The sequence below is a fragment of the Geospiza fortis genome, unplaced genomic scaffold (assembly GCF_000277835.1).
Source record: "Geospiza fortis unplaced genomic scaffold, GeoFor_1.0 scaffold11, whole genome shotgun sequence".
NCBI lineage: Eukaryota > Metazoa > Chordata > Aves > Passeriformes > Thraupidae > Geospiza > Geospiza fortis.
The window spans coordinates 5,142,022-5,168,447 of record NW_005054304.1 but is presented as its reverse complement, the minus strand read 5'-3'; positions in this window follow the sequence as shown (position 1 = coordinate 5,168,447).

Below are 26,426 nucleotides of genomic sequence, written 5' to 3'. Positions count from 1 at the left end.
TGATTCCTGGTTGTTCATGTGTGATGGACTTTATCCTTCCAGCATAAGATTTAATTTATATCCCCAATACATAAAGTTCATAGCTCTCTGACAGACAGACCAGGGAGCAGCTCTGTGGTGTTTCCTGCTTTGTCCAGGGCTGTGTGTGATAACCAGATCACTGCTGTTTGCTCTCAGTAATGAGAATTTTCTGCTTGGAGCAGGTCAGTCCCATAACCAGCACCAGAACCGTGCCCTCTTGGAACCAGGGGCCAGCAATGTGAGCTGGGAAAGGAGCACAGAACAACAACTTCATGTCCTAGGACAGCTCATCCACAGTGTCTTTACCATGGTTGAGAGACTGAGCTGCAACAGGTACTGCCTTCTGTGGCATTCATGGGCTCAAAATATTCCCAAGAGAAAGCTTTTACTTACACCTTCATTGTCTTATTAAGGTTTGGGGTTTCATGGTGATTTCCTGGAGCAGAGTTTGGTTGGCTGGATGTGATGCTCAGCTGCTGACTGGGATTCAGGCCAAATGGAAAACTAGCAGCAAGATGACCTGCTCACAATAAGTAGAGCAAAGAGCTCTTGATCCTCGTGTGAATGGCTTAATCTGTTTTATACTGCAGTTTTCCATCAGTAAAACGGGGATAATTGCACTCTACTGCCCTCAGGGGTGCTGTGAGGGTAAACACATTGCAGGTTACAGAGTGCTCTGATGCATTGGCTGAGAGAACTCGAAAAATACTGGGAAAGACCAATTTGCACAACAAATAGACAAGTCAGAAGCAAGAGATAGGAACGTGCTGGGCAGAGACTTTGAAATTCACTTCCCACCCCACACTCAGACTGAGACTACAATTAACAGTAAGGCAAATGTAGTGCAAAATCAGGGTGTGCTTGCTCTGAACTGGCTCTGTGTTGGCTGCTAGTGATATTACTGACTTTCCTACCATCAAAGCCATTACAATTCTGCAGCAGCAGGGAACGTACCCCCGGCTGGGCTCCCCTGGACCCTGCTAGCACACACTGTTCCCTATCAGTGAAGCTGCCAACAGGCTACAAGGCATAAATGAATCTCATGCTTTGTGGGGTTGGAGGGCCTCCTTGGCAGTGTTGGCCTAACTGGGGGACACAGTGTGGGCTCCTTGAAGTCTTTTTTTCCAGGAGAGAATGCCAGATGATGAATGGATATTGAGATACTGCAACGATATGGAAGAATTCACAGGTTTGGTTTTCTTACAATGCAGCAGACAATTCTAAAATTCTAGGGCAAAGAGGTCTCCACGGTTGCAGGGACTTTTAGGGAAGCTCACAAAATGTAATAGATCTTCTATGAATAGATTTCAGCTGACTGAAAGGATACATTTCAGGATACAGGAAGAAGCCTTTCCATTGATTTCAGGGAATTTTATTGCAGGATGCAAGTGAAGGAAGAACACAGCCAGATTTGTGCAGAAAGTGCTAAGTGCCTTTTGGATAGAATTTGCAACTGCTAATGTTTTCTCACCTCTAAACCTTGCTGTAATGGTAGGCTTGCTGGGGAATGCTACTCACACTGGGTCAAGGTGAAATAAAAATAAGAAATCTTTGCTGTCCCTACTGTGAGAGGTACAACTTGCTACTATTTTTCCTTCTGGCAGGACTTTGGAACTGACTGTATCCAACAAATGCAAATTGCGATGCTAATTTAATTAAGCAAGCCATATGAAATCAGAAAAAATTACAGTCCGTGGTCAAAAGCAGTTTTTTATTTATTGGCAGTACATCAATACCTAATTGAAAAAGATTACATAATTGCTTTTGATTGTGATTTAACCCCAGCAGGGAATTTGGCTTCACATACACACTAGTTCAGCCTCTCCTCCACAGGGAGATAGAGGAGAGGATCAGAATGGAAAAAGTGTAAAAAATGGTTTGAGGTGCAGATTAAGAGGTAAAGTGAAAGCTGTGCACACAAGCAAAGCAAAAAAATCCAACACATGGTACCTTAAAGGGTACTATGAAGAAAATTAATTCTATCCATACTAAAAATACAACAGAAGACAGAATATGATGCCTGCAAATCCATTTTTATCTTTATTGTGGTAGAATCTGAGTATTTCATGACCTTTCAAATGCTTATCCTTAGAGCATGCCAGTGACACAGGACATTTTTAAAGCTGAAGGACAGTAAGGACAAGGGTCAGGACTTTGCCATTTTAATCACAGGTAAACAGGTTGCCACAAGCTGACTGCAGTTCGAGTTAGGACCACAATACAAGGCTTTTGCACTGTTACCACTTTTGTTATGTAAGCTAATGTAAGGGTTAATGGAAAAAGTTAAATCTGTGAAGTGTTGTGATAGAGTGGAAAGTGTCTTTGACTCTGAATTTGAGATGCTGAAAGTGAGGCTTGTGATTTCTGCACTTCAGTTTTATCTCTTCTCTCTTCATCCCCTGACTTCCAATGGCCTTTGTTCTTCCCTTCTTCCTCTTTTCTTGGCCAACAATAAAACCTGTGAATGGTGAAGAGAGGATCGGAAAACCAGGGACACTGTTTTCCTCTCTTCAGGACTAACTTTTGCCAGTTTATGCTACATTTGTGTCAGTTTTCAGTGCTTGATAACTAACTGCCTTTCTTTCTTCTGTCTTTAATATAACTGTCAGGATTCACATCAATCTGTCAAATATCACAAGCCAGAGTTTAACGCATATTTACTTGGGAACTGAGATTTGGGGATGGGGTTGGGGGGAGGGATTTCTGAGCAACCTCTAGCTTGATTTATGATTCAGATATCTTTAGAATTTAGAGTGCTGCTATTTCCACAGAAAGAGCACAGAAAAAAGGCTGTGGTACACTGTAAGCTGCTGGTTGCTTGGCCACCACCCCCAGAGGGAAAAAGTGTTTATTGATGCTCTGGAGTAACCTCTTGTGTTTCTGTTTGTGTCCACCACTTCTGATCCTGTCACTGAGAACCACTGAAAAGAGCCTGGCCACGTCATCTTTATACCTTGCCTTCAGGTATTATCTAGATTTAGTCAGATTAATCAGTTAATAAGGTTAGTAAGATTTAATGAGTTTTAATAAGATTGATTAGATCAATCATTAATAATAATCCCCCCAAAAGTTTCCTTTTCAACAAAGAACAGTCCTATTTCAGCCTTTCCTTATAGGAGAGATAATCTAATATCTTTTGTGTATTCTGTTCAGTAAGTCCATGTCTTTCTCAGAGCTGCTCCTGTCCTACAGCTTCATACCATAACCCCTAGCACCTTCTCTTGCAGGCCTTTAGGAGCTGGAGATTTGAGAAAAAAGTAACAGAAATTGCTGCCAGAATTTCTGCTCAATCAATTGTGAGACATGAGAATTGGTGCTGTAATAGTGTGGAATGGAGTAACCACAGCACTACTTTTCAGCAAGACTGGAAAAAGTAGAGTGGGAATACAGGATCCAACTGTGACCTGACATGGACACTATTCTTGTCTGTCTGGGCTGACTTCAGTGGCACAAGCCAGTGCTGGTGACTTTGGAATAACACATGAAATAAATAAAGAAATGAGGCAAAAAGAAATTCTATTTTATATTAAAAAGCTGATTTAAATGCTGTTTTCAGTCATCTATGAATGTGTGAGCTGACTCAGGACTGGAACAGCTTACATTTAGAGGTTTTTTGGTTGGTTGCTTGTTTCCTTGTTTGGGGACTTTGGTTTACTTCTTTGGTAATTTTTTTAAGACTGAGATCATAATTACTGTAGTGCCACGCCAAAGGGATAAGAGAACCTGTTCATAGTACTGCAGCTTGATGACACTTATTTTGAAGTTTTACAGTATTAGGAGATTTTGCAGGTAGATATTTTGTGTGTTTGTTTTCAAGCATGATTTTCATACAGAAGAATATTTTATTTACTCTGTGGTAGAAACCCACACATGAATTAGTAGACTAAGACTTTACTATGGCATATTCCAATTTACTCATAATGCATTTAAGTATTCAAATCCTTAAATAATTATTCAAATACTTAAATAAGCAGGTATCAGAAACACAGAAAACATTAAACTCCCCGAGATATGAAGATACAGGGGATTGCCTGGAATAATGGAAGAGAAATTAAATTTAGCATTTAAAATGAAATACACAAACAGTACACATGATTCAGAATTTCAACTGTGCTTTCGAAATTGCTTAAGGGAAATGAAAAAAAAATTAATAAAAGGAAAATTATAAGGGAATTAAAAAATAATTAAAACAACAAACAAAATAAAAACCCCAACAAACCAACCTGCACTAACAGCTAGAACTTTTGAAAGAAGAAAAATGTTTGCCAGCCCTGGTATATACTGCCATTTTATCTAAATAAAACTCCATCATGTCCATTTGTTGGGAAATAGTGTGCTTCACATGACAGTACTCCAGACATTTAGTTCAGTAACTTGTGTGTGTGCACATTTAGAAGATTAAAGGTAGGAACTTAAAGCCTTTTAATGGTTGAAACTTTAGCTTAAGTTTAACATCAGTCCTGCTTTTTCATGAATCAGTGCACTTGCTTTCCAGTGCAGCATCCTGACTTCCTCAAGCATCACATTGTCTGCTGCTTAAAATATTCTCACAATTCAGAGTTAACACCTCTGTGCAAACAGAGGGGAGCTTTCAGCTCTGGCCTGCTTTCTCCTCACTCTTCCTGCTGTTCAACATTTCTGCCTTGGCTTTCTGTGCTTTCCTGTGAAGCCCTGTGGCATCCTTTCAGAATAGACTTGCTGAAGTTATCTTTTCAAGTTTATGAAAACTTCTCATGAAGTTGTCACCATAGACTGAAGAAAGCCTTTCCTTTCATATACCAACAAGTGTTGCCCTTTCAGTGGTTTTATTTATCTATACCACTTCCTCCTATTTTCTTTTTTCCAACTTTGATCAATACTTTCATTCCTTGACAACACACCTTCTCAGCCCCCTTATTTTACATTGGAACAATGCACCTTTGTTCCCTGTCCTTATATAGGTTTGCACAGCATTTCCTTCCCTTATTTTTATGCATGCTCCTGTTTCTGAAACCATGCTTAATTACCTTCACCTTAATGCTACAGAGGTGCTCTTGTTACCAAGGATAGCACATATTATCACTGCTTTCTTAATCCCCCAAGGATTGATACAGGGTTAAAGTGAGAACAGCATCCCCAGGAACTCAAAGATATTTTCTCCTGTATTATTTATGGTTAGATATAAATAATATTAGCTATACTGATGATTCTGTGAAAAGACATTCTTCCTTCTTTGAATTAATTAGCTAATGCGGAGCTGAAGGTTGTCCAGCAGACACAAAAAGGAGGTGCACCATCCTTCTTGAAATTAAAGAGCTGCGGGGGGAGGTAAACTGAAATTTGTTTACAATAAGTGATCACTCTTATTTTAATACATCAAGCTGTCAGCTTCTTTTGAAAATAGATGAGGTAATTTCAAAGTTAGCAATTAATTTTGTTTTTATTAATTGATGAACTGGCGACTATGGCATCGCTAACCAAACAGCTTTTCTATTATTCCTTTCCAACCTTTCTGTTCAAACTTATTTAAACTCTCTATTGCCAGCTTTGGGATGCCTGTGGTACTTGTTTGCATGCTTACCTCAAAAGGCCAGCTGCTAACTGTCCATATGAGCACACCTGAGAAGTGACAAAGCTCTACATACAGTCACACTGGATATTGCTGCTGATCCGAGGCACTTGATCCACCCACTTCTGATGGCTTGTGAGGCTGAATTGCTTGCACAGAAATCTATAGCAGGAATCTTAAAAGATCTTTTGTAGCAGAAGTCTTAAAAGATCCAGTTGTGTATCTAGGTGTCCAAGACTGCGCTTATAAGGACAGTAAGGCAGAGCTTTTGGTTTAAATATACTGAGATTAATTTTCAGCCAGTCCATATCTGGTGGTTCTGTTGGGGCCTGTTGTCACCAGTAGAAGCTTTCCCACTCATGAATGGCATGAGAAATATCTAAACTTTCTCAAAGGATGATAAAAGACTCTGTGCAATAATTGAGAGCTTTGGATCAGAGCCTGAGAGTCTCTAGAACTGATCCATGCCTTTGACCTTTCTTGAGAGGACTCCTGGTAGTCCCTGTCAGGAGCACAGTGGTGGTTTTGAAGTCCTGGGAAACTGCAGGACGTTCCCATCTTTCTGAAGCAGAGAAATCAATGAGGGAGTGAGAAACATGAGGAGGTTTGTTAGCATCACTTAGGAGGAGGGAATGAAAAAGCAAGGGTAATTTAGAAGTTTCTCTGTAAGTTTCTCTGTTTCTCAATTACTGCTTTATGGTGAAAAGTGAGTGGGAGGAATGGAAAGCCTGTAGTTCTTTAGGTCAACAGATAACGACCATGATATTTTTTTCACAAAAGGTGCTTTTCACTGCTTTTTAGTGCAGTTTAGCTCAGAAAGTGGAGATGAACCTGAAGACATGTCTGAAAAACAGTGGAGACTACTGCTCTAGCTACAAACACACAGCTCCCTCCTTCCTTTAAAACACTCTTAAAGGCACAAACTTACTCTTGCAGGCTATACCCTGATGTTCATATTCACATAGTGTGTGACACTTCAACCCCCAAGCAATTCACTGAAGTATATTTAATTGATAAGCATCTAACTTTCCTATACTTCATTGTCCTACCAACAGATACAAACCAGTGGGAAACAATGTGCAAAATATCTCTAATGCATTTTTCCCCTTTGAAAAAGAGATAGGCCAGGCAATACACTGCAGACCTTGCTGGGTCTACTGGCAGACTGTAGCACTCAGATGGTGCTGCTGTGCTGGGCAATATATAAAGCTCTAAGTCAGAAACACAGGCAAATTAATGTGGCAGAAGTGGTCCCTTTAGAGTATGCTGTTTAATGATCAGCTTCCTATCATCATCATCATCATCATCATCATCATCATCATCTCATCTAATGGCTCACCAGCAGTCTTGCCTAAAGGTCTTTATACTAGGTTGTGTGGTAATGTGCATGTCAGAATGCCAGCAATGAATTTTTGTTGCTGATTTAGAAGGCTGGGTACTTTGCAGGACTTTTAGATATTCAGTTTCAGCAGGTCCTTCATATGGAAAGCTCAGTAGTCATTCACTGCTTAAAGAAAAACAAAAATCAGTAAATACTATGAGGCCTTTGCAGAGTAAAACCTCAGAGAAAATCAAAAGAAACAAAATAAAGTAAACAGGCACTGAACCTGATTTGTCTGCAAACAGGATTGTCAGGAATTAAGCAATTTTTTGGAGTCTTGGCACTGAGAGTTTATTGAAGAACAGGCCACTGTGGATTTTAATTTTTTCTCATTTTCTTCTTGTCTACAGTTTAGTTTAGCTTTCATTGCAAAATGAATATGCCTTATGTTTTTATTTCAGATATCTTACAAGCCAGTTTGAAAAATCAATAACACATAAAAAAAAATTGATCAAGAAAAAATGTTTAAATAAACCACCTGTCAACCAAGACAAATGCTCACTCATTGTTAATATGATAAAGGTAAAAATCTCTTTCTCTTTCGATAGTACCTTCCATATCAGTTTCTGTCATGCTGTTGATCAAACTCTGGATTTACCACAAGCCTTTTGTGAGTTCAAAAATAATATTAAAAATAGGGATACATGTATTTTTTTCTTGCTATGTCTTGCAAATTTGAATAAATTGCCATGATTTTCATCTCCCTGTCATCTCTGAAGAACAGGGGATGTAGGTATATGGTGAGAATGATTAAGTATAATGATATCTTGTTATTACTTCTTAAGGAAAACATTTTGCCAATGTAAGTCACCACAATTCACCCACTAACCCAAGGAGTCTTCAGACTGGATAACAAAACAAACATTCATGTAGGCATTTAAATAAACAGTTATGTTTTCAGAAGTTCTGAGTGTTTCCTATGGAACTCATCCATGTGCCTAAATAGATGGGTTTTTAAAAGCCCAGTGCCTGTAGCAATATGAAAAATGAAAGAAAATTACTACTTTTTTCATCAGAATATTTTGAAAACTTTCATCCTTTGTTTTGTTGACTAAAAGTCATCTTTAGTAAGTTGGAGTTGAGCTCCTTTGGAAATGTGTTCAATGTGACTATTGAGCCCTCTGGAAAAACTGTCTCCGTTCAAAGTTCTATATAATTTATGTGAGTCTGGATCAATGTTTCTTTGCTCTGTTTGTCAAATTTAATAAATAATTCTCAAACATGGGTGGATGTTTTCTGCATTGGTGTTTAGTGAGTGAGTTGTAGCAGAAAAAAAATTTGAGGGCCCTTGTTATACACATTATTATTTAAACCATTGTCCTCAAAGTGACACTATTCTCAAATTTGCATGCAAATCCCTGTTATCAATCACTGCAGAGTTTGTGTGGGACGCTGAGCAGTTGCATTTCCAAGTAAAAGAGGTTGGCTGCAGACATGCTGGATGGTTTGTTTTGATGGTGAGGTATGAAAGTCTGGTAATGGTGGCTGCTATCTCAGGAGAAAAAAATGCCCTCCAGGAGGATTTGAGGTTTCACTTTCAAGGGTAAATATCCTCCTCTGCAGAGTGAGTATTTTGCCATGGCAAGACACCTACATGTTCCAGTAAGCGGATTTTCCAAATTATGTCTTTACTTCGTGCCCATTGCATTAGCACAGTCACCTTGTCACTCAAATCCCTGTAATGATCACTTCTGAACCATTTACACCCCGTGTTTGGCTGGCTGGTTGCTGCTTACTCAGTAGGAAGATTATTGATTGCGGGCGCTTATTAAGAAAGTACGGAGCAATAAGCTGTGAGAGCTGTTGATAATTCAAAAGGTGAAGCTGGCAATTATATAGGGATCAGGGGGATTATTATATACAGGGCCTAGGAAAATATGACTGATGGATGTGGCACTGCTGTTATGACTGCATGAAATAAAATGTATCATTATTGATTTCTTTTGTTGGTCTTTTTTATTGCATTTTAAATCTACATATTTTTCATGCAAACAGTTTATTCTACACTAGAGCTAGAATAAGCTTACTGATATATGAATATATGCCTCTTTTATAGTATTTTCACCTCTTGCTACAAATTTTTTTTCCAATTTTTCACTCCATGGTAACTATTTGAACAGGACAGAAATCAAATCTCTGATTTTGAATTTTGCCACTTCCTCTGTTGCTGCTGTTATATCACTATTAATGATTTTTCTTCTAATGATGAGAAAATGAAGAGTGAAAAAAAAGTTTTAAAAAGCTCCATATTTTGGTCATCACATGTATAGTGAATATATTTTTTAAAATTATTAACTCTTGTTTTCACCTGTCATGTCAGGTGGCATGTTTAGCCTTATAACATTTTCCTTTCCATTTTCCATTAATTACTTTTAGCTAGTTTCCTTAGTTTTGCATTAATGTTCCTCCTACTCATTTCTTATGCGGTTCCCAGGTCTTAAATGACTATATTAATTAACATCACAGATTATTAACATTATTAACACGGTAACATTCCTAGTGAAAAACATAGAAAAGAAAGAAAACATTTTCTTTTGAGAAAAGTCCACTGGCTCAGCTTAGTTTGTATCTTCATGAAGATCCACTCCATTGAAAATTATCTCATTTTCTAGAGTTTGTAAACCAATGTCGAATCTAGTTCTAGAAGTGGATTTCCTTTCTGCTCTGCAAAACCACAAACAACCTGAAGCTTTTTTTTAAAGCAGAATACCAGATACTCAAGTGTTCTCTCTGTCTGCGAAAATGTCGTATACCTTTCATTCAGAATTTTTTTTTTCCTGGTAGTTTCCTCTCTTAGCATTTGTCTAATAAACAAGGTTTTTACCTCCAGTGTGGTTTGTCTGAATGGTGGAAAGAGGAAAATAGCATGAAAATTTTATGCAGTTGCATGCCTTATTATTCTGCATAAAACTAATATTCTGGGAGACTGTCCGCTACATAAAGCATTACAGCCACCCCACTCTCTTATCTACTATTTTTGCATGCAGGATTTGGTCTTCTTATCACCGCAAAAAATCTATTCAGTCATTATTTGGGTAAGGTTGACTTTTAGCCAAATCCAGAACGAGCCCCACAAGCCAGAGGCCTAATCAATACCACACTAACTGCTCCATTAATCCTCTTTTGCTGCTATTTCCCTCTCATCTTTCCAGGAGACTGTTGTTACCTCAGAACAGATAATTGATTTTTTTTCCTAGGTAATAAATGCAGCAGCTTTTCAGCAATACTTCCCACATACCCCTGTGCTGCAGGTCCCTATCATGATGTGACTGAGCAGAGCTCCTTCCTGATTATTTCAAAGGTGGATGTGCACCTAATGCAGAAATCCTCTGCTGATGTGACTGTCAAACAAACCCACCTGGCTCATACCTGGATATTTCCATCTCTGATACTGCAGTAGGACAAACAAATTTGCATCTTCTCAAATGCAAAGGCATTTTGCATGATTCATATCTTACATAAAAGGCCTAATAATAGCAAAGGACTAGATAAATAAAGCTGGGGCTGAAAGATTTCTTGGGCTTAAGGTTTTAAGTTCAAGAGATGATTTGTGTGCTGCACACAGAGTCCTGAAGTGTTTGGCCTGAAAGTCCTGGTACAAGCACAAAAGCTGAGCAGAAAAGTTTAAGGCCAAAAATATGTGGTTTTTGTCCTCAAAAATGAGATTATGTTCCTGAAAAGTAATGTAACACTAAGCGCTTCCATTACTATTAGGAAGAGTGCTGGCTTGCTTCAGTTTTGGATCTCATTTAAGCCTCTTCTAAATTTTTATTGCTTTACTATAAGAAATGCCTGTTTGATTTAAACAAAAAAAAAACCCTCAGTTTCTCTCTCTTTCCTGTAATTCCTAGGTACTTGCAGCTAGGATGTGGAAGACAACTCCAGCAGAAGTAACAGGATTTTTCTACTGGTAATGTTCTCACAAATCAGAGAAAAAATTAGCTTGTGCTTATTTGTTATGCTTAGTATTTTTCTCCAAAAGACTTGTTGGTGTTACTGGCCTTTAATATTAGGAAGAATTTCTTCAAAGAAGAGGTGACTAGATATTGGAATGGGCTGCCCAGGGAGGTGGTAGAGTCAGAGCACTGGAAGTAGGACATTTGATGTAGCTGGGTGTATTATTGATTTTAAAATACACTTGTGGCCAGTGGGAAGTATGAAATCTTGACCTGATATGACTTAAATAAGCAAAAGAAGCTGAAAACAGCGAAGACATCTGAAATTCACTTATAATATTCCCACACTGACCCTTGGAGAATCTGTAAAGTAACACAACTTTTGAGAACATGACCATTCTATGTTCAAAACAATCTCTTAAATATAATAATTCTTGTCTTAGCATCCTACTTACATTAGAAAAATTAAAAAGCAAAAGTAATTAATTTAATTCATAGAACACTGGGCACTGGATCAAATGACAGAGTTATGCCAGTATTTATATTTTGGGACAGTATCACCAAGCCACAGTTCTGCCCAATGGACAAAATAAATAAATAAATATAGAAGTAGGTGAGACTGAACTTGAGATCAAGTGCTAATCTACATTCAGAAGATAGAAAAAAAAAGTGGTAAATGAGCACTATGATTAAAACAAACCTTTGATACATGGTTTTTCTGTGCAGTTATTGCTTAAGCTGTGCATTTCTCCCCAGCAAATAAAATTAATTACCAAAATGTCTGCAACTCTTTTTGCTCAAATCAGAAGACAAAGGATGGTCAGATCATGATAGAGCAGATCCTTACTAGAAAGACTCACCAGAATCTGAACATCCTGCAGGAAACTTCATGCTTCTCACTGGGGCTTGTCAGAATTTTTCTGTTTATAGAGGGATTTGGGGAAGTTTGCAAGTGTCAAATGTGCGTGGTGCAGCACAGCTCAACATCAACAATGTAACTCCTTTCCAACATCAACGTCTGCCTTTTCCAGCTGATGCTAATGTCAGTCAAGAGAAAAAAATTGTTTAGCTCCTCAAAAAAACCCCAAAACTGTATCACTAAAGTATTCCAAGTGTTGTAAGTACTTTTCCTCATGTAGAATAAGATATAATACTTGCTACAAACGCTGCTTATTCAAGTCAGAATGTCCATAATCAGTATTTAAAGCTCTTGTAGCTTTCAACAACAGTTGTGCTCCCGTCCAGATTTCTATATCCTGAGAAGGCTCATAGCATGACAACAAATTAAAAGCAGAAAATGTAACTTCTTTAGGCAAGGATTTCTTTATTAATTACCATTTAAGTAGGGTCACAAGAGGTCTTTTATTAAGTGATAACAGCAGGCTGGGATTGATCAACACTCACTATCTGCAGAGCCATCAATTAGTCCCTGTGAAATAGAGATTTCAGAAGAATCACACTGTTAACACACAGCTCTTGCTGTTCACTTTTTAAAATAGCCCAGCTTTTCTACAACAGAGGGGGCTGGATACAAAATACTCAGCTGAAGGAAAGACACGTGTCATATTTTTGCTGTCAGTTTTAGCCTTTGTCCTGCTGCCTTTCCCTCTGTAGAGAATCATCTTCTTCTGCATCTTCCATGTGGTACTCAACAGCAATAGTGAGGTTTGTTGCCAACAGTTCTTGTCAGATGGCCCTCAGAATAATAATTGCCTTTGTCTTGAACCTCAACAAGCATAGCAGGCCTTTGGAATAAGATCCTCCTCAGTTTCTTATGACCTTAGAAATTATCCTCATGACACCAAACAAGTGGATTAAAATTTTTCCTTCTGCCACTTTCAATAAGTACTGGAGTAAGTGGATATAGTAGATATGGTGCAAGGAAATATTAAATTCATGTCATCTTGAGCTGAGAAGACTATATTGAAGATAAAAGCAAAATAAAGACTGCAAATTAATTTGAAAGTATTCTAAAATAAAAATTAAGGCTAGAAGAAATTAAATTAAATTTCAGATAAGAGAAATGAAATTAAATTTCAGATAGGAGAAATTAAATTAAAATAAAATAATTTTTAACCCCCAAAATTTAATAAAATAAAATACAATTAAATTAAAATTACATACAAATAAATAATGTTAAAATAGTAAAATAATATTTTATTTATATTATGTTTTCTTTTGTTTTAATTTCTCTTTATTTTGTTTTTTAATTTATTTTACTTTATTTTAATTTATTTTACTTTATTTTTATTTATTTTATTTTATTTTATTTTATTTTACTTCCTTTTAGTTTATTTTAGTTGACCTTCCGCTGGTTAAATCTACTTTTCTTTTGAGTGGAAAGCAGAAAGCATAGGGCTCTTAAATGCAAGAATGAGACTGGCACCGAGCATTTCTGAGCAGACGATCCTCTCTTTCATTGCTCACCTTCATTTCATCTTCTTGGTATTTTTTCCATGTCTCCATGCAGTAGCACTGAGAACAGACACTTTTACGGCATAACAGGAGAAAACTGGGTGATATTAGAATGAAATACCACAGAGATTTCCTTATGCACACCACACCTCCCCACTGGTTTGGTTCGCATTTGGAGCTTGTAAGCAGCAAGAGCAAAGGTATCAATCTGTCAAGAGGAAAATTTATAGCTTGATCATAAAATATAGGGGAGAGCTCAAGGCAGCCAATGCTGTAATAAGGCTTATGATACTGTATTTTGGAGGTTCTTTAATTTCTTCTAGAATAAAGAAGTATTGAGAACTTTTAACCTTTTAAGTAGAATTTCTGCTAAGCATAAATTTACTCTTGCTTCACAAAAAATCTCCTACCAATAAAATACATTTAAATTTTGGCATGCTAAATACATTGAATGTTCTTTATTCTGTGTTTTCTTCAGTAAATGCACTTTATATCCTTACATTAGTCTCAGAAAATTTTTTTTGCATGTTTTCACTATGGACAAATAGCAAAAAAATCAAAATACACTGCCATGAGAAGTTAAATCTAGGTTTAATTGGTTTAACAGAAGAAACTAACTTTTGGATTACTTGGTATTATGCTAGCCAACAGAAAGCTTTTCTGCAGGAGAGAAGTCTAAGGTTTAACTGTAAAGTATGGTTAAAAAAACTTTATTAATTTTGCCTCAGGAAATAAATGATTTGAGTTTCAATCTTTTTTAGGTGCATCTTTATTCTTTATCCCCCTGTCTGGCCTCAGAAATTAACTCCCCATATACTTTGTCATATGATTTACAGGTTGTTGGTTTGACACACAAGGACAGTAAGTCAATAGTCTCTCTCTGAAAATCCTACAGAGAGTTAGGGCTGTCTGGTATTAGATGTGCAATCAGAGCCAATCTGCTGCTGAGGAGTTGTACTCTCTACTTTGTATAGAAGCACCAAATGGAATAATTTCCCCAGAGTGTGCTGAAGACTTGTCACTGAGAGGTGCAAGGAAATTTGGATGGAGTTCTGCAAAGTTCTGGATGATTTCATCATGAGCATAAAAGTATGACCTTGGTAAATCTTCATTTTTTGTTTCATTACAAAGGCTGGTTGAGTTCCTCTTTAAAAGAGCATTAAAAAAACCCCATAATATTCTTGTATGCTCAGTGTTTGTATGAAAATATCTACTGTAAATTACTTACTTTAAAAAACACTGTTCCGGTTGAAAACAGAATTTTAATACTGACTTCATGATTAAGGTTTTGGTCTGCTTCTTGTAAGAGAAGATAAAGAATCTCTTGCTCCACTTCCACTTGGCTAACGATGTTGTTACCTACAGCAAATTCTTTTCCAAGTAAAACCCTATTGAGTACTAGCTGTGCTTTATCTTTTATTTCTTGACAAAGAGAATGAATATTTTTAAGATATTTCCTATTCCAGTAGAAAATTATCAATAACAAAGACTATCCATGAAAGTTGCTGATGTGAGAGAAGTGTTGTGTGTGTCAGATGAAAAATGCATTTTGGTGCACAGAATATATTGCAGGGCTTTTCAGCTAAGAGCTACTTCAGTGATTGACTACCTCTCACAACAACGGAATCAGGATAAACAAAGATTGAAAAGTACTTTGTATTCCCAAAAGCATTTAAAGTTTTATTGAATTAGTAGGATTCTTGGAGGGGTTTTAGTAAAGCTGCAGTGGACATGGCTGTGTCCAAGCTGTTCTGTGAGCCTCATCACTGGGATCTGCCAAAGGTAAACCTAACCATTATAGATCGAAAGCAGTGATGGGTCCTGCAACAGTTTTCTCTGAATTGCAGTCCATGATTAATCTCTCTGCTTTGATATTAGTGAGCTAGCAAAGATTTTGATCCCTCATAATCAATGATTCTTTGGCAGCTGTTGAAGTGAGTTGTGCTGGCTTCGTTTCCTGAGCCAAATGGGAATTCATGCTGTCATTTATTTACTGTTTGCTGAAGGGAACATTTTAATCAATGACCTCATCACATTTTTGATATTTCATTGTCTCAAGATGGCTACTCTATTTCTGGATTTAAAATTATTTGTTTGCTTTAACTGCTGTGCAATTTAAACGAAGAAATAAGGTTTGGGTAATTTAAGTGGTGTGAAAGCAAGGCAACAACAGAACAGACAAGTTTTACCTCCTGATTTTCAAAAAAAGATCACTTTTATTCAGAGTTGAGGTTCAGGTTTGGTTAGAGGTAAGGAAAGAGACAATTCTTAATGTTGCATGCAGAATTGGGACTGAACTAAGCTAAGCTCTGGAAAAGCAATACAGTGGAGGAGTTTATCCATGATTCTTTGCCTTTCCAACCTTGTCAACCTAGTCAGAACTGATAGCTGCTGGTAAAGCTGAGCCTCGGTGAAAATCTTACCAAAACTCATGGTTCAGGTGGGCTACAGAGAATTAATCTCCCTGTTCCATGTCCAGTGTCTTGTGGGGACAAACCTCCTCTTGTTCCTACTCCTGACCTTTGAGCTGTGAGTGAAGCCAAAAGGAAAGATCTGTCTGGGAAAGTCAGTTTGTCCATATCTCCAGAAATGTCTCACCTGACAGAGTCAATTGCATTGTCATAATGCACTGGCCACAGAGAGTGTGCTTCCAGATGAGAAGTCTCCTCTCTAGTTTGTGATACCCTCTGATGTTATATTTTAACATAATAAATCCTTAATTTATGACTCCTTTGCAGCTCTGCCTTTTAAATTAATTGCCCTGTGGAATTCTCTACATATTAATGCTGAGTAGAGCTTCTTGTCTTATGAATTATCAAAACACTGATCTGAAGGAAATGAATGATATGAAGCATAGAACAGTACTTAACAAATTGTCTTCACTGCATGTTGAAATCTTGTTCTGTGTGCTTCATTTCAATCTGTTCATTGCTTTGTGACCTTTAGCCCCTGCTGGGGAGAAGCACACGTAACCTTCCTGAGCATTTGGAACTCCAGTTTTGCTGAAAGAAGTGTCAAAAGCTTGGCAAACACACAGCTGATAACACTGGAAAGCTGATGCTATTCAAGGAAGCGTTGGCATTTATTTGCGCCTGCAGCCTTACCCCTGGATGCAGCTTTTTGTGATGTAGCAGCAGCAGCTCCTTTTAGGTTTCTGCCCATGGAGATTTGACTTGCATCTCTTGAAAACATACCTTCTACATAAAGGGAATTTTTCAAGCATTTACAATGGAAGATGAAATCCTAACAGCTCCTGGGTATCTTTATCAAAAAAATATTTAATTCAGGTGAGAGTTTATTCAGAATACGTGACTTTGATTCTGGATATGCTGAAAACGAAGCAAATGTGCTATATTTTTGTTTGTTTTGGGTTTTTTTTCCATTCCATTTTCTCACATTTCTCATCCTGGATATACCTGGATATACAGATTTCCATTTGTAGATTACTTGAGAATAGCCAGTGGCACTAGGAACAGTTTGCTCTTAACTCATATCCTCCTTTCTTCTCTCTTTCCATGTTTCACCATCCTTTTCCGAAGGAGAGAAACTTCAATTTTCTACTCTTGTAATCTGTTTTCAGATTTCAGGGACTTCTTCCCCAGCCCCCAGGAAAAAAAACCAAAAAACACCCCATGACCATGAATCAACTCAAAATATGAATGGAAGTAAATTAAGAGACCAAGGATTATAGTTTTTACATGACATTAGGAAATAAATGACAAAGGAAAGAAATTTGTAATGCCTTTTCTTCACTGTGAGTGGGAATAAGGACTGTTACCTGTTGCATACGCAGCTCTTCAGGGAACTTCAAATTTTGGAGAACTTTATAAACAGTGTATGCGCTATGTATGCTTGCTGATGCTTTAGCTAAGACTGTGCTTGAGGTTTGGAGCAGTTTTATACCTGTGATTCACGTGGTTTTTTTGTGCTTCAGTACCTGGGGTAGAGGAGGACATCACACATACTCTAGAGATAACAACTTGATGTACTTGTACCATACTTAGTGAAAACAGCTGTTTCTCCCAGGCTCTTCCTTCCTGACAGATCATAGAGCACATTTCCTGTTGCTTTCTAACAAAAGCTTTCTAGCAACTGTACTTAGAGAAGTTTAACTCTTCTTACCATTTGTGAAAATTTCAGCATACTGAATCCTCTTGCCTGGCACACCTAAACCCCTCTATTATACTGTCCATTATATATTGTGGAAAGAGATTTTCTTGGAAATAGAATGGAAACTGGTCTGTTCACATGTCTCTTGCTTTTGGAATCACATTGTATTTTGAGGCACCCAAAACATTCATGATACTTGTGTGAAGATACATGTTACTTCATTGGTTCCATGTTTGCAGGAAATTAGAGAGGGTTATTTACCTACTGTAATGGAAATAGTATCATTGTCTCTGCCTTGCTGTGTCTGTTTTTGGTCAGGGGATGTTCTGGGTCTGATTTAATTGCATGGAGTTGCTGCAGCACTGCCATGGGACTGCAGCAAGTAATAGCTGAATGGTATTTTAGAGTGTGAATATGCTTTGGAGCCTTCCACCACAGTTTGTTCTTTGTTCTTTGATTTATAAAGGTGAAATAGTGATTGCACAGATCAAAAGTTGACTTATTTTCAATAAGGATCTAGCTTAGTCAATCAATAGGCTACCACTTTTTAGACTGCAAAAGCCTTTTGAAAATTCTTTTTACATTGCCATCTCAAATCCCTATTTGAGAACAGCTAAAAAACATGTCATAGTACTTCATTCTCTGTAGGGTAATAAGAAATATTTAGAAATATTTCTATTCTGGAACAGGTTAGATTAAATCTCCAGATATGAAGGGCATTTGTACTAACTGGCTTTGTCAGAGTTGTCTAGAAAATCCTACAACTTAATGCATGACAGTACATGCTAAAGTACAAGCTGTGAGCCCCAAATAACCCCCTCCCTTCAAGCCTTATTCTAAGCAATTTTTTCAGCTTGGTAGCCTCAAAGTATTCTTGTCTTCTGTTCCTGGTTTTGCAACTAAACAAAATAATCATGTGGTCATACAATGCCATCTTTCATTCATGCATTTGGAATAAAGTCATATGACTTCAGAAAAAGAGTAATTCCCATTTGTAAATGAAAGTTTTATGGATGGGTAAGAGTCTGAATTGAAATAAGGTAAATATTTTCCTGAATTTAAAGAAGGTAAAATTCAGGGTATGAAAATATAGGAAGCTTTTTATTTTCCTCTTTATTCACTCAGTTATTCTACAAATAAGCTTGCCCTTTTTACTGCAATCCATATTAAGAATGAAACAACACAATGTTAATTACTTTTTACACATTTTAAGTCATGAATACATCTTCCCAACCTTCTGACTTTGGTCAAACAGCTGTATCAAACCCAGAAAAGAGTGTTTCATAGCATAAAAAAATCCTAGTCAAGATTATGATCTCATTGTGTTTAGCATAACATAAATAAATATCAAACACAAACCCTTATATTTTTTTTTTTTCCCTGGAAGCCAAGTAATTAAGAACAGACTTTGGGTACTTGCATCCTTAATTCTGACTCTGTGGAAATGCTACCAAACCATGGCCATAATTGGGACATGGGGAAAAAGCCCAACTTACTGGAAAATGTAGTGGACTATAATGGACTGCACAGGGAGTGAGGTATTTTAAAGGAGAACTGAGACTTCAGTGTGATTTTAACCTATGTTTTTGCTGCACTTTTGAAATTTCAAACTCTGAAGTACTGTTTACAAGTGATAAAATTCAGTTCCCTAAACTTCAGAGGTGCTCTTTGAAAATTATCTAGAGGGTTAGGGCTCCTTTCAAATCTGTTGTTTTGTAAAGATCTTTTTCAGAGGGGGGTACTTTAACAAACACTGCCTAGCAGGGTTGTACAGAATGCTGGTCTGACAGGCATGCTGCTGGGAAACGAAGATTCATGGTGCAGGGATGCTGGGTGCTGGCTGGAAAAATAGGAGACCTGACCTTTCTTCATGTCATGGGGACAGTTCCTCCCTCTTTCTCCCTGGGAAAGCCCTGGCTAATCATGACTTCATTGGATTCCATCTCCATCTGAAATGTCTGGTCTATTAGTTGATTCTGCATTTGCATGCCTTTAAAATTAGCTGTTTGAATACTGGCTGCCAAGTAGCCTATGTGATAATGATGAGCTAGAATTAATTTCTGACTATTGCTAATGCATTTATTTTTTAAATTTTTTTTAAACTCAATGAGACTAACAGCAGTGAATGCAGTACTTATACTTACCTCAACATTTCGTATATGTCTTTCTTTTTCTACAGAATCCCATTTCAATCAGTTACTTAAAAGGTCATGTTTAATGTCACATCAAAACTCCTACCGAGAGATTTATTTTTGTTCTGATGCTGGCAATGTTAAGCAAATACCCAAGGTTCTGGTCACTTCTTGAGTTCATTCTCTGTTTAAACATTGCACTCAAACTTACTATGATATCTCAATGGTCTTTGACAGTTTTATATTTTGGGATGGTTCCAGTTATCTTATCACTGAAAAACCCAGCACAATGATATAAAGGTACTTCTGACATCTGGATGAAGTGTGCATGGCTCAGTAGTAGTGCCATGTAGTGCCAAGACTGAGGAGAGATGGCAAGATTTCCACAGGCATATTGTTAAATCCATCATTTGGTTATTTATGGCCTTGAGTGAGAATTATTAATTATATCTTTGAGATCTCTCTCAAAATCCTAGATGTGCATGATTTTGCCTAACTATTCCTCCCCTGGAAACCAGAATTAACTTTTTTTCAAATATTTTGGCTTTGTTTTTTCATGTAACACTGCTGTTCTTTTTATTGTTCCATTGCTGTAAAAGATAAATAAAAGTCAGTTACTGATTTGCTAAAATCTCTAACCACTGAAATCCTGAAGAACATTTGTTCTTTTTCTGGATATAGATAGGAAATCCTGTGTAAATGAATAACCAAAGGAAACAAAGCAAAGAAGAAAAAGCAGTGTTTGTAACACTGCTCTCCTAAGCGGCGAAACTGGACTAACAAAGCAAGTTTTTAAACATAGAAAATATAAGTTAAAAAGAAAACTAGGCTAAAAGAGATGCAAGGAAAACAACTTCTGCACAGAACTTCATTTCAAATAAATTGGAGAAAAGCACGAATTTTGCCAAGTTAAATGCAAGCAGGTCTTGACAGGTGGCATAACAGATTGGGTGAGCTATGGAGTAGACGAGGGTAGGTACAGCACAATGATGTTGCCTCACTTTTGAAACAAGACGTGTAGAGTTTTTCTAATTTTCCCTGAACAGACTGAGGGGCAAGCTGATGAGTGCAAGCACTCCTATTTACTGCTGATCTAAATATTTAAATAGGCTCTGCTCATTGACCAACAAACCCCGTTCCACCATCCTTTTCAGAGGGAACAGCAGGACAAGCATTCGTCATTATTGTTTCTAATGTGCAGAATAAAAGAGGCCTTTTGAGATTCAAGACCCACTCTGCAGTGTAACATAAAACTTGGGCTTTTAATTCATCCTTTCCTGTTGGTTTGGAGTTGTTTCTTTTTTCTTTTCTTTTCTTTTCTTTTCTTTTCTTTTCTTTTCTTTTCAACACTAAATGATGATGAGGAATTCTCAGACTGGTAAGAATATAATTCTTACCAGTAGATTTTCCAGTTTTCCAAGAAATTCTGTTTTGTAATCTTTGCCTTTGGCATGACATAACTGAAATGTTTGGCAAGGTGTCAATTCAAATTCTTTCTAATTAGTTTGCAAATAAATAGAGCTAGAAAGCTTCCTGTTAGCCATTATTTACAGCAACATCTATTGCTAAACTCGCCTGACATTTTTCTTTTTGGGGCCCAGCTTTCACTCACTTAATGCTGGAAAAGGCTTTAACTCTGTGATCTGAAATTTCCCTTCCTGGGTATCTGCCTGAAGCTTAGATGTTTTGATTACTGGGAATACTATTGATACAACATTCATTACATTGCTTGTGTTAAACAGCACATAAGCAAGTTTGCAGACTTGTCAGTGTGAAAACGTAGTTACAAAAAGCCAGTTTGCAATATTATATTTTCATGGAATTATTCCCATTATGTTTCTTCACATAGCTATCATGCTATAAGAAAACACACAATAAAAATTACGCAATTATGTCGTTGATGTTGAAGACAGAAATGCGACAAAACACACCAAGGGTCGCACGACAACAGCCAACCTCTATGGCGTGCTCATCTCCTTATATGGTATTGAAGGGCCACATGGTTAATCCTGATTGGCTGAACCAGTTGCCAGCTGGGCAACCAGCCAATAGCTCCCTGGCCAGCCAGCCAATAGCTGCCCGTGCCCCCGACAGCCCAGGCTGGCTTCTCAACCGCCCAGACTAGCTGAGTTATATAACCAAGGTAATTATATAATTAGTTATTTATTCAGTTATTTTTCAGTCATAAAATTAGAGTTAGGAGTTCTTATAACTGTGAGGCCTTCAAGCCAACTGTTAGCCACTACATAATTAGGGATGCATAAGAGACTTTGAAGTAAAATTACCTGGACTTCTCTATTTCGGCCTTTCCTACCTGCGAGTTACTCAGCCACAGTAATTTTAAAAAAATGAGGACTTTCAAAAAATGTGGACTTCTTTCAGAAAAAATTAGGACTTACAAAAAAACTCTTCTGTGCAAAGGTGAAAAAAGCAGTCTGTCCTGGGCTTTTTGTTCAAAATACAGAGCAGAAAGCCTGCAAGTGAAATACTAACTCTGTAGGCAGCTAATTTGCTTTGATCTGACCCCAGAGTCATTGCATCATTAAACTCAGTTGAATTTTCGTCTTCTAAAATTGTTCTTTCTTTTTATGTAAAGTTAATAGGAAGGCAGCAGCTGTCTCTTTTTTTTCCCCCAACCAGAGGAATGGCATATTTAGGACCAGATTGCTCTGTTTTCATGTACCATAACGTTTTCACAGTTTGAGGATCGAACCATAGGTGTGTTGCACCAGGAAAGCGTCGAGACCAAGAACAAATCAGGCCTCCAGATAAGATGTGTTCAATAAATCAGCCTCCCTGAAGTACTCCACCAACAATGCCCCCATAGACATGTTAGAATATATTTTTTCCAGTCAGGGTAGTAAAGTGCCTCAAGAAAGCACATTGCAGCCCAGGTAAGCACTTTTTCAATTGAAAAGAAGCAAATATTTGTGATTGTCTCCAGGATTTCTGAGGCCAAAATACCAGGATTATTTCACAGTAAGTTGATACTATCCTGGGAAAATAAGATATGTCAGGTTACCTGGTGTGTATGAAGCAGACCTCATTGCACCTGAATTTCTTGTCTTTTATCATTTTCAACAAAAGCACCATTCAGCTGTATCTTGCCTGACAGTTAAGCTACGTACAGTGCCCATTTTATTCAAATGAATGGCAGTAACCTTTATTCTGAACAAATGGCTACCCTGCCAGGGGAAGGGCTGCTTTGTATCCACAGTCCCTCTGTGTTAACTCCTCATCGGTTATGGCTGAGCAACAACCGTTGTTTTCCCCTTTCTCCATTCTGCCAACTGCTGTTCCAGCCTCTGTAAGTGATCACTGTATGGTTCATTTAGTTTTTGTACATATAAACTGGTATTTTGAGAGCTGTTATTAAGATCTATGAGTAATGGGATCTGGCCAAATTTTTGCACTGTTTAACTCCAAGTATGTTTTCCCATGATAGCATTATGTGAAATAGCACTGTATTGGATGGCAATTCCACACGTAGCAATGGAACTTCTTTCTCTGAATTCTCACAATTATGCTGAATTTTTGCAGGAAGCACTGGAAATTGAAAAGTGCAGGATTTTCCAGAGAGTTTGATGTTGTCTTATGACTGCCATCCCCAAACTGCATTTATTATGTGGATACCATAGCATGTAGAAATGGAGTGGGATGAAAATGGTTTTACTTTTTTCTGCACATTTTATCATTTTCAGTTGAACTATAGCTAAAATTAAGCAATTTTATGGGTAGAAATATATATGGCAATAGGGAACTTGGTAATCTAAGAATCATAACAAATATGTGCATTTAAATATTTCCACAATGTGCTTAAGTTGTAACATGAAAATAGACTTTATTAATGGGTAAATTTCTGAGTAAATTCTTATAGAATAAAACCATAAGACTACTCAGTTGAAAAACGTAATTTCCCACTTGCACAAGGAAGTAGGGCAGGGGAAGGTTTTATTTCTGTCTCTGTCAGATCCTCTCACCAATCCAGCTTGAGACGATGCTTGAATTCACCCCTTCCTCAGCTTTTCACTTGTGCGTCAGGCCAGGTTCCTTTCTAAGGCATACACATACTCATTACTCTTTCTCATTTCTCTCTGATGACCACTGACAGGACCTGAGAGAACAGCTTGAAGCTTCATTGCGGGAGTTTAGGTTGGGTATTGGAAAAATCACCTTTACTCAGAGTGTGGATGAGCACTGGAACAGGTTCCCCAGGGAAGTGGGCACAGCACCAGGACTTCCAGAGTTTGGAAGAATCCTTTGGACAATGAACACTTCTTTAAGAGCAAGAGTCAGAATCGTGTATAAGTTCTTTAATTTTGGTAAATCAAAGTCCATATCAGTTCAGGGATTTAAAAAAAAAAAAAACAAGCAACTTAAACTATGACACTAATGCCTTTAAAAATTGTAACTAGTCTGATGAAAACTTTAATGAATGGGAATCAAGACCTTGTATTCAGAATCATAAGTTAACACTTTTCTTGCTTTTTAAGTTACTGTGTATGAAATGCTAATTCCTTCTGTCATGGATTAGCATTTCAGTGTTTTATGCTACTAAAAATGCATCATCTTAATAGTTACTTGAAGTCTTTTGTTCAGAGTACGGGAAATGCACAGAGAGAGCTCACTCTCAATTTGGCAGATGGAGTTCATGATACTAATTAACAGAAGATATTTTATTGAAATAAAGACCCATTTAGGATGAAGCTTTGCACAAAAGTAATAGCCTGAATTTCCATGGTCTAAGACCATGTACCTTCTAATTATGTTTAATTTTTGCTTTAAACCCGATTAACTTGTAAGTAGTCAAAGTACTGCTTTTACAACTAGAGCATGATAATAAGTGTTCCTGAAGTAACAGAAAAATTAAAGAAAAGGATGTTAATGTTGCACAGAACTGTGAGTTCCTCCTTGTGCTTGAAGCCCTAATTTCTGGCAATGCATTTTCCTTAGAATATTTGATTCCTTCTCAAAGTGGGGAGTGTTTTTGAGTTTGTAGCCACCTAAGAGAGCTCTCATAATACACTTAAGAGATGTTCATATTGCTCCAGTAAATGTATTAAATGCATTTTGTGTGATGACCTGTTAGTAGACATAAACTGAATAAATTTCACATGTGTTAATGTGTCCCAAATCTGAATCAGGATACTGATCTATTTCTGAGATTCCTGAGCAGGGCTGTCTGGGAAGCAAGGCAGTTTGAATTGTACCTGTCACATTTTGTAGTATTTTCTGGGTCCCCTGTCAGAGGAGGAAGGAATGAATCTGACTCCATGTTCTTAGAAGGCTAATTTATTATTTTATGATACTATATTATATAAAAGAATACTAAACTAAACTATACTAAAGAAGAGAAAAAGGATACAGACAGAAGGCTAGAAAGATACTAATGAAAACTCATGACTCTCTCTTCAGAGTCCAACACAGCTTGGCCATGATTGGCCATTAAGTCAAAACGATTCACAGTAGAAACCAATGAAACAATCACCTCTTGGTAAACAATGTCCAAACACATTCCAAAGCAGCAAAACACAGGAAAAGCAAATCAGATAATTATTGTTTTCATTTTTCTCTGAGGCTTCTCAGCTTCCTAGGAGAAGTCTCCTGGGCAAAGAGATTTTTCAGAAAATATCACGGTGACAGTGTTTGTCCTGAGACCTGCAACACAATGCAAGTTGCAGTACTGTCTGTAAGCAGGTCTATTGCTTGTCAAAGGGGAAAACCTGCAGTCGGGTGTTATATAGGATGACAAAGCCTGTAGGGATTTTGGCACCTGTTAGAACAACCTCATGGTTATGACAGTTTTTCTCCCCCGCAAGCGCATAAGCACACCTGGCACCCTCTGCCGGAGTATCCTCTGACTCTGGGAGAGGAAGCTTTTTGGAATTTTGTATATATTTGTGTATTTATATTTGTCTCTTTTGTGTAATTTTGTATATATTTGTATAGTTTGTATTTATTTGGTATATACACAGTTTGGGTTCTGGGGCCTATTTCCCATCAGAAATCTCAGCATGGAAGACTTGTTAATTGTGCACCTCCTTTAAACCACAAAACCCTTGTACAGCAAAGAACAGGGCAGATGCGAAGCAGTGATTAATTGATTTTGTGGATTGAGGGCCAAATGAACTATCTGACTGTACTGTCCTCTCTTTGTCACATTCAGTTAGGTAGTCTGATTGAAAAAAAAAATGTAAATCTTTTGATGTTTATTTTGGTAATTTTTATCCTTTCTTTTTTCCCCTTTATTACTCCAAGACTTGAATAAACAAGGCATCTTCTTCCAAAGAGCTGGCAGGAGACAGTTGTCTGCAAAGGGAGATGATGAAATTTACACTTTTGAGCATTCAGGTCTAAGGAATAGCCTAACTTCCTCATAAACTGTTTCACTTTTGCATGTCTCATCAGCATCATAAATATAGAGGACTTCTCTGTATCTTAACTTGCATCTGGGACTGAATTACTGTAACAACCCACCATAAGGTGCAAGTAATGAATAAATGTAAGTCAGCTCAGTTCTTAAGATGCATTGCTTTGCAAGTTTCTGCCATAAATTTTTAAAAATTTTTCCTCTCTTCTGAATTAGACATCTGCCAAATTATCATGAACCCTTTTGGATAGTCTGCAAACAGACCTGTTTTCTGGACAGTATAGTGGAATTTCTGATTGAAAGCCCTTCTGTCTGCAGAAATTTTTGTGTGTATGTCTACTGTAATAACATGGGTGGGAGGAGACAAAAGCACAAGCTGTCATTAGAATTCTGCAGATACCAAAATGGCCTCTAGCTGTTAGAAGACAAGCATTGAAAAGTACTTCCATAACCATCACAACAAAAATACTCTTAAAATTGCTCTTACCAAGGCACTTTTCAACTGCAAAAGACTCCACAGCACCACACACTTGTGTGTGTTTCCAAATCCCAG